General features: G+C 40.8%; 1 protein-coding gene across 2 annotated transcripts in view; it reads left to right on the forward strand.

Moving 5' to 3' along the window:
* The first annotated feature begins 8,497 nt into the window (after positions 1 to 8,497).
* LOC106570596 (SLIT-ROBO Rho GTPase-activating protein 3) overlaps positions 8,498 to 8,699 on the forward strand; it is a 30,038-nt gene continuing 29,836 nt past the window's right edge. Inside the window, exon 1 of one of the 2 annotated variants that reach the window (XM_082961334.1) lies at positions 8,498 to 8,699. This exon is cut by the window's right edge and continues 1,745 nt beyond it. The gene's annotated coding sequence lies outside the window, so the exon portion shown is untranslated. The other variant, XM_045695018.2, reaches the window with a different exon arrangement.

The raw sequence follows: 8,699 nt of genomic DNA on the forward strand, positions 1-8,699 counted from the left end.
GATGGTGGTGGTAGTAGTAGTAGTAATGATGGTGGTAGTAGTAGTAATGATGATGGTGGTAGTAGTAGTAGTAATGATGATGGTGGTAGTAGTAGTAATGATGGTGGTGGTGGTAGTAGTAGTAGTAGTAATGATGGTGGTGGTAGTAGTAGTAATGATGATGGTGGTGGTAGTAGTAGTAGTATTGATGATGGTGGTAGTAGTAATGATGATGGTAGTTGTAGTTATGATGTAATGACGATAGTAGTAGTAGTAGTAGTAGTAGTAGTAGTAGTAGTAGTATTAATGATGGTGGTGGTAGTAGTAGTAGTAATGATGATGGTGGTAGTAGTAGTAGTAATGATGGTGGTAGTAGTAGTAGTAGTATTGCTGATGGTGGTGGTAGTAGTAGTAATGATGATGGTGGTAGTAGTAATGATGATGGTGGTAGTAGTAATGATGATGGTAGTTGTAGTACTGATGTAATGATGATAGTAGTAGTAGTAGTAGTAGTAGTAATAGTAATGATAGTGGTGGTAGTAGTAGTAGTAGTAATGATAGTAGTAGTAGTAATGATGGTAGTAGTAGTAATGATGGTGGTGGTGGTAGTAGTAGTAGTAATGATGATGGTGGTGGTAGTAGTAGTAGTAGTGATGGTGGTAGTAGAAGTAGTAGTATTGCTGATGGTGGTGGTAGTAGTAGTAATGATGATGGTGGTAGTAGTAGTAGTAATGATGATGGTGGTAGTAGTAAGGATGATGGTAGTTGTAGTACTGATGTAATGATGATAGTAGTAGTAGTAGTAGTAGTAGTAGTAGTAGTAGTAGTAGTAATGATAGTGGTGGTAGTAGTAGTGATGATGGTAGTAGTAGTAATGATGGTGGTGGTAGTAGTAGTAGTAATGATGGTGGTAGTAGTAGTAATGATGATGGTGGTAGTAGTAGTAGTAATGATGATGGTGGTGGTAGTAGTAGTGACGATGATGGTGGTAGTAGTAGTAATGATGGTGGTGGTGGTAGTAGTAGTAGTAGTAATGATGGTGGTGGTAGTAGTAGTAATGATGATGGTGGTAGTAGTAGTAGTATTGATGATGGTGGTAGTAGTAATGATGATGGTAGTTGTAGTTATGATGTAATGACGATAGTAGTAGTAGTAGTAGTAGTAGTAGTAGTAGTAGTAGTATTAATGATGGTGGTGGTAGTAGTAGTAGTAATGATGATGGTGGTAGTAGTAGTAGTAATGATGGTGGTAGTAGTAGTAGTAGTATTGCTGATGGTGGTGGTAGTAGTAGTAATGATGATGGTGGTAGTAGTAATGATGATGGTGGTAGTAGTAATGATGATGGTAGTTGTAGTACTGATGTAATGATGATAGTAGTAGTAGTAGTAGTAGTAGTAGTAGTAGTAATGATAGTAGTAGTAGTAATAATGACGGTAGTAGTAGTAATGATGGTGGTGGTAGTAGTAATGATGATGGTGGTAGTAGTAGTAGTAATGATGATGGTAGTAGTAGTAATGATGATGGCGGTAGTAGTAGTAATGATGATGGTGGTGGTAGTAGTAGTAGTAGTAATGATGATGGTGGTGGTAGTAGTAATGATGATAGTAGTAGTAGTAGTAATGATGATAGTAGTAGTAGTAGTAATGATGGTAGTAGTAGTAGTAGTAATGATGATAGTAGTAGTAATGATGATGGTAGTAGTAGTAGTAGTAATGATGATAGTAGTAGTAGTAATGATGATGGTGGTAGTAGTACTGATGTGATGATGATAGTAGTAGTAGTAGTAGTAATGATGATGGTAATAGTAGTAGTAGTGGTATTGATGATGGTGGAAGTAGTAGTAGTAATGATGGTGGTGGTAGTAGTAGTAGTAGTAGTAGTAATGATGATGGTGGTAGTAGTAGTAATGATGATGGTAGGTGTAGTACTGATGTGATGATGATAGTAGTAGTAGTAATGATGGTGGTGGTAGTAGTAGTAGTAGTAGTAGTAGTAATGATGATGGTAGTTGTAGTACTGATGTGATGATGATAGTAGTAGTAGTAGTAATGATGGTGGTGGTGGTAGTAGTAGTAGTAGTAGTAGTAGTAGTAATGATGATGGTGGTAGTAGTAGTATTGATGGTGGTAGTAGTAGTAGTATTGATGATGATAGTAGTAGTAGTAGTAGTAATGATGATGGTTGTAGTAGTAGTATTGATGATGGTAGTAGTAGTAGTATTGATGGTGGTGGTAGTAGTAGTAGTAGTAGTAGTAGTAGTAGTAGTAGTAGTAGTATTGATGATAGTAGTAGTAGTAGTAGTACTGATGATGGAAGTAGTAGTAGTAGTAGTAGTAGTATTGATGGTGGTGGTAGTAGTAGTAGTAGTATTGATGATAGTAGTAGTAGTATTGATGATGGTAGTAGTAGTGCTAATGTAATGATGATGGTGGTAGTAGTAGTATTGATGATGGTAATAGTAGTAGTAGTGGTAATGATGATGATGGTGGTAGTAGTAGTAGTAATGATGATGGTGGTAGTAGTAATGATGATGGTAGTTGTAGTACTGATGTAATGATGATAGTAGTAGTAGTAGTAGTAGTAGTAGTAGTAGTAGTAATGATAGTGGTGGTAGTAGTAGTAATGATGGTGGTGGTAGTAGTAGTAGCAATGATGGTGGTAGTAGTAGTAATGATGATGGTGGTAGTAGTAGTAGTAATGATGATGGTGGTAGTAGTAGTAATGATGGTGGTGGTGGTAGTAGTAGTAGTAATGATGGTGGTGGTAGTAGTAGTAATGATGATGGTGGTAGTAGTAGTAGTATTGATGATGGTGGTAGTAGTAATGATGATGGTAGTTGTAGTTATGATGTAATGACGATAGTAGTAGTAGTAGTAGTAGTAGTAGTAGTAGTAGTAGTAGTAGTAGTAGTATTAATGATGGTGGTGGTAGTAGTAGTAGTAATGATGGTGGTGGTAGTAGTAGTAGTAATGATGATGGTGGTAGTAGTAGTAGTAGTATTGCTGATGGTGGTGGTAGTAGTAGTAATGATGATGGTGGTAGTAGTAATGATGATGGTGGTAGTAGTAATGATGATGGTAGTTGTAGTACTGATGTAATGATGATAGTAGTAGTAGTAATGATAGTGGTGGTAGTAGTAGTAGTAGTAATGATAGTAGTAGTAGTAGTAATGATGGTAGTAGTAGTAATGATGGTGGTGGTGGTAGTAGTAGTAGTAATGATGATGGTGGTAGTAGTAGTAGTAGTGATGGTGGTAGTAGAAGTAGTAGTATTGCTGATGGTGGTGGTAGTAGTAGTAATGATGATGGTGGTAGTAGTAGTAGTAATGATGATGGTGGTAGTAGTAATGATGATGGTAGTTGTAGTACTGATGTAATGATGATAGTAGTAGTAGTAGTAGTTGTAGTAGTAGTAGTAGTAATGATAGTGGTGGTAGTAGTAGTGATGATGGTAGTAGTAGTAATGATGGTGGTGGTAGTAGTAGTAGTAATGATGGTGGTAGTAGTAGTAATGATGATGGTGGTAGTAGTAGTAGTAATGATGATGGTGGTGGTAGTAGTAGTGACGATGATGGTGGTAGTAGTAGTAATGATGGTGGTGGTGGTAGTAGTAGTAGTAGTAATGATGGTGGTGGTAGTAGTAGTAATGATGATGGTGGTAGTAGTAGTAGTATTGATGATGGTGGTAGTAGTAATGATGATGGTAGTTGTAGTTATGATGTAATGACGATAGTAGTAGTAGTAGTAGTAGTAGTAGTAGTAGTAGTAGTAGTAGTAGTATTAATGATGGTGGTTGTAGTAGTAGTAGTAATGATGATGGTGGTAGTAGTAGTAGTAATGATGGTGGTAGTAGTAGTAGTAGTATTGCTGATGGTGGTGGTAGTAGTAGTAATGATGATGGTGGTAGTAGTAATGATGATGGTGGTAGTAGTAATGATGATGGTAGTTGTAGTACTGATGTAATGATGATAGTAGTAGTAGTAGTAGTAGTAGTAGTAATGATAGTAGTAGTAGTAATAATGATGGTAGTAGTAGTAATGATGGTGGTGGTAGTAGTAATGATGATGGTGGTAGTAGTAGTAGTAATGATGGTGGTAGTAGTAGTAATGATGATGGCGGTAGTAGTAGTAATGATGATGGTGGTGGTAGTAGTAGTAGTAGTAATGATGATGGTGGTGGTAGTAGTAGTAGTAATGATGATAGTAGTAGTAATGATGATGGTAGTAGTAGTAGTAGTAGTAGTAATGATGGTAGTAGTAGTAGTAGTAATGATGATAGTAGTAGTAGTAATGATGATGGTGGTAGTAGTACTGATGTGATGATGATAGTAGTAGTAGTAGTAGTAATGATGATGGTAATAGTAGTAGTAGTGGTATTGATGATGGTGGAAGTAGTAGTAGTAATGATGGTGGTGGTAGTAGTAGTAGTAGTAGTAGTAATGATGATGGTGGTAGTAGTAGTAATGATGATGGTAGGTGTAGTACTGATGTGATGATGATAGTAGTAGTAGTAATGATGGTGGTGGTAGTAGTAGTAGTAGTAGTAGTAATGATGATGGTAGTTGTAGTACTGATGTGATGATGATAGTAGTAGTAGTAGTAATGATGGTGGTGGTGGTAGTAGTAGTAGTAGTAGTAGTAGTAATGATGATGGTGGTAGTAGTAGTATTGATGGTGGTAGTAGTAGTAGTATTGATGATGCTAGTAGTAGTAGTAGTAGTAGTAATGATGATGGTTGTAGTAGTAGTATTGATGATGGTAGTAGTAGTAGTATTGATGGTGGTGGTAGTAGTAGTAGTAGTAGTAGTAGTAGTAGTAGTAGTAGTAGTAGTATTGATGATAGTAGTAGTAGTAGTAGTACTGATGATGGAAGTAGTAGTAGTAGTAGTAGTAGTATTGATGATGGTGGTAGTAGTAGTGCTAATGTAATGATGGTGGTAGTAGTAGTATTGATGGTGGTGGTAGTAGTAGTAGTAGTATTGATGATAGTAGTAGTATTGATGATGGTAGTAGTAGTGCTAATGTAATGATGATTGTGGTAGTAGTAGTATTGATGATGGTAATAGTAGTAGTAGTGGTAATGATGATGATGGTGGTAGTAGTAGTAGTAATGATGATGGTGGTAGTAGTAGTAATGATGATGATGGTGTTAGTAGTAGTAGTAGTAGTAGTATTGATGATGGTAGTAGTAGTAATGATGATGATGGTTGTAGTAGTAGTATTGATGATGGTAGTAGTCATAGTAATGATGATGATGGTGGTAGTAGTAGTAGTATTGATGATGGTAGTAGTAGTGCTGATGTAATGATGGTGGTAGTAGTAGTAGTAATGATGATGGTAGTTGTAGTGCTGATGTAATGATGGTGGTAGTAGTAGTAGTAGTATTGATGATGGTAGTAGTAGTGGTAATGAATGGTGGTAGTAGTAGTAGTAATGATGATGGTGGTAGTAGTAGTAGTGATGATGCTGGTGGTAGTAGTAGTAATGATAGTAGTAGTAGTAGTGGTGTATTGATGATGGTGGTAGTAGTACTAGTAGTAATGGTGGTAGTAGTAGTAATGATGATGGTAGTTGTAGTGCTGCTGTAATGATGATGGTTGTAGTAGTAGTGTTGATGATGGTAGTAGTAGTAGTAGTATTGATGATGGTGGTAGTAGTAGTGGTAATGATGATGGTGGTGGTAGTAGTAATAGTAATGATGATGGTGGTAGTAGTAGTAGTAGTAGTATTGATGATGGTAGTTGTAGTGCTGATGTAATGATGGTGGTGGTAGTAGTAGTAGTAATGATAGTAGTAGTAGTTGTATTGATGATGGTGGTAGTAGTAGTAGTAATGATGGTGGTGGTAGTAGTAGTAGTATTGATGATGGTAGTAGTAGTAATGATGGTGGTAGTAGTAGTAGTATTGATGATTGTAGTAGTACTGATGTAATGATGGTAGTAGTAGTAGTAGTAATGATGATGGTTGTAGTACTGATGTAATGATGGCGGTGGTAGTAGTAGTATTGATGATGGTGGTAGTAGTAGTAATGATGTTGGTGGTAGTAGTAGTATTGATGATGGTGGTAGTAGTAGTAATGATGGTGGTAGTTGTAGTACTGATGTAATGATGATGGTTGTAGTAGTACTAATGTAATGATGGTGGTAGTAGTAGTAATGATGTAATGATGGTGGTAGTAGTCGTAGTAATGATGGTAGTTGTAGTACTGATGCAATGATGATTCTAGTTGTAGTACTGATGTAATGATGGTGGTGGTAGTAGTAGTAATGATGGTGGTGGTAGTAGTAGTAATGATGATGGTGGTAGTAGTAGTATTGATGATGGTGGTAGTAGTAGTAATGATTGTAGTAGTGGTACTGATGTAATGATGATGGTAGTTGTAGTACTGATGTAATGATGGTGGTAGTAGTAGTAGTAATGATGATGGTAGTTGTAGTACTGATGTAATGATGGTGGTAGTAGTAGTAGTAGTAATGATGGTAGTTGTAGTACTGATGTAATGATGATGGTGATAGTAGTAGTAGTAGTAGTAATGATGGTAGTTGTAGTACTGATGTAATGATGATGGTAGTTGTAGTACTGATGCAATGATGATGGTAGTTGTAGTACTGATGTAATGATGGTGGTAGTAGTAGTAGCAGTAATGATGATGGTAGTTGTAGTACTGATGTAAGGATGGTGGTGGTAGTTGTAGTAATGGTGGTAGTAGTAATGATGATGGTAGTTGTAGTACTGATGTAAGGATGGTGGTGGTAGTTGTAGTAATGGTGGTGGTAGTAGTAGTAATGATGATGGTGGTAGTCGTAGTATTGATGATGGTGGTAATAGTAGTAATGATTGTAGTAGTGGTACTGATGTAATGATGATGGTAGTTGTAGTACTGATGTAATAATGGTGGTGGTGGTAGTAGTAGTAGTAATGATGGTGGTAGTTGTAGTACTGATGTAATGATGGTGGTGGTAGTTGTAGTAATGGTGGTAGTAGTAGTAGTAATGATGATGGTAGTTGTAGTACTGATGTAATGATGGTGGTGGTAGTTGTAGTAATGGTGGTAGTAGTAATGATGATGGTAGTTGTAGTACTGATGTAATAATGGTGGTGGTAGTTGTAGTAATGATGATGGTAGTTGTAGTGCTGATGTAATAATGGTGGTGGTAGTAGTAGTAATGATGGTGGTAGTTGTAGTACTGATGTAATGATGCTAGTTAGGTAGTTTCATTTTACATTTTTAGCCTTTTATATGTATTATATTTATACTATTGACTGTTACCATTTTATTGTTGTTATTTTTTACATTTTTTTTATATTTGTTTGTATTATTATTTACTAAAATGTTATATTATTATTCTTCATTATTTTATTACAATGTATATTGTATACATTGTTGCTTTGGCAATATTGACGCAATGTTTTTCATGCCGATAAAAGAGCTTGAATTTGAATGTAACGGCTGTCGGGAGAGAGAGTAGACCAAGGCGCAGCGGAGTTAGTGTTCATCATTGAATTTGCCGGCTGGCGGGCGGCGATGACTGCGCCTGGCTGGCGGGCGGCGATGGCTGCGCCCGGCTGGTGGGCGACCCTGGTTGCGCCCGGCTGGCGGGCGTCCCTGGCTGCTCCCGGCTGGCGGGCGTCCCTGGCGGCTCCGGCGGCACTGACCCAGGATTCACCAGGCCGAGGAGACATGTAAGAGGCCTGGCCCTAGGCGCAGGCACAGGACTCACCGGGCTGGCGGGCGGCTCTGACTGCTCCGGACAGGCGGGCGGCTCTGGCGACTCCGGACAGGCGGGCGGCTCTGGCGGCTCCGGGGCAGGCGGGCGGCTCTGGCGGTTCTGGGGCAGGCGGGCGGCTCTGGCGGCTCCTGACTGGCGGGCGGCTCTGACGGCTCCGGACTGGGGGCAGCTCTGGCGGCTCCGGACTGGCGGGCAGCTCTGGCGGCTCCTGACTGGCGGGCAGCTATGGCAGCTCCGGACTGGCGGACAGGTCTGGCGGCTCCGGACTGGCGGTCAGCTCTGGCGGCTCTGGACTGGCGAGACCCACTGGAGGCCTAGTCCTAGGAGACGGCACAGGACGGACCAGGACGGGGAGACCCACTGGAGGCCTAGTCCTGGGAGGTGGCACAGGACGGACCAGGCTGGAGAGATCCACTGGAGGCCTGGTCCGAGGAGGAGGCACAGGATAAACCGGGCTGTGGGGGAGCACTGGAGTTCTAGACTTTACGCTCTTTACCCATACTCCAGGCTGAATGCCCACTTTGGCCCGGCACGGGCGGAGAGCAGGCATTGGGGGAACTGGACCCTCCCAGCGCCCTGGAGACACAGTGCGCAGAGCCGGTGCAGGATACCCTGGCCCGAAAAGGCGCACTGGAGACCAGACGCGCTGAGCTGGCACAACCAGTCCTTGCTCGATGCCTGCCCTCGCATGGCACTTGCGGGGGGCTGGTATGTAGCGCACCGGGCTTTGAACGCGTACTGGGGACACCGTGCGCTTTACCGCATAACACGGTGTCTGACCAGTACTGCGCTGCCTCCTGTAAGCACGGGGAGTTGGCTCAGGTCTACCACCTGACTCCGCCAATCTCCCCGTGTGCCCCCCCAAAACATTTTTGGGGGCTGCCTCCCGTGTCCGTTGCGCTCCCTCTCTTCGTACCAGCGCCTCTCAGCTCTCGACTCTTCCATTTCCCATTGCGGGTGGCGATAATCCCCCGCTTGAGCCCATGGTCCTT

This window comes from Salmo salar, chromosome 14 (genome assembly GCF_965601325.2).
Source record: "Salmo salar chromosome 14, fSalSal1, whole genome shotgun sequence".
NCBI classification, from domain to species: Eukaryota; Metazoa; Chordata; class Actinopteri; order Salmoniformes; family Salmonidae; genus Salmo; species Salmo salar.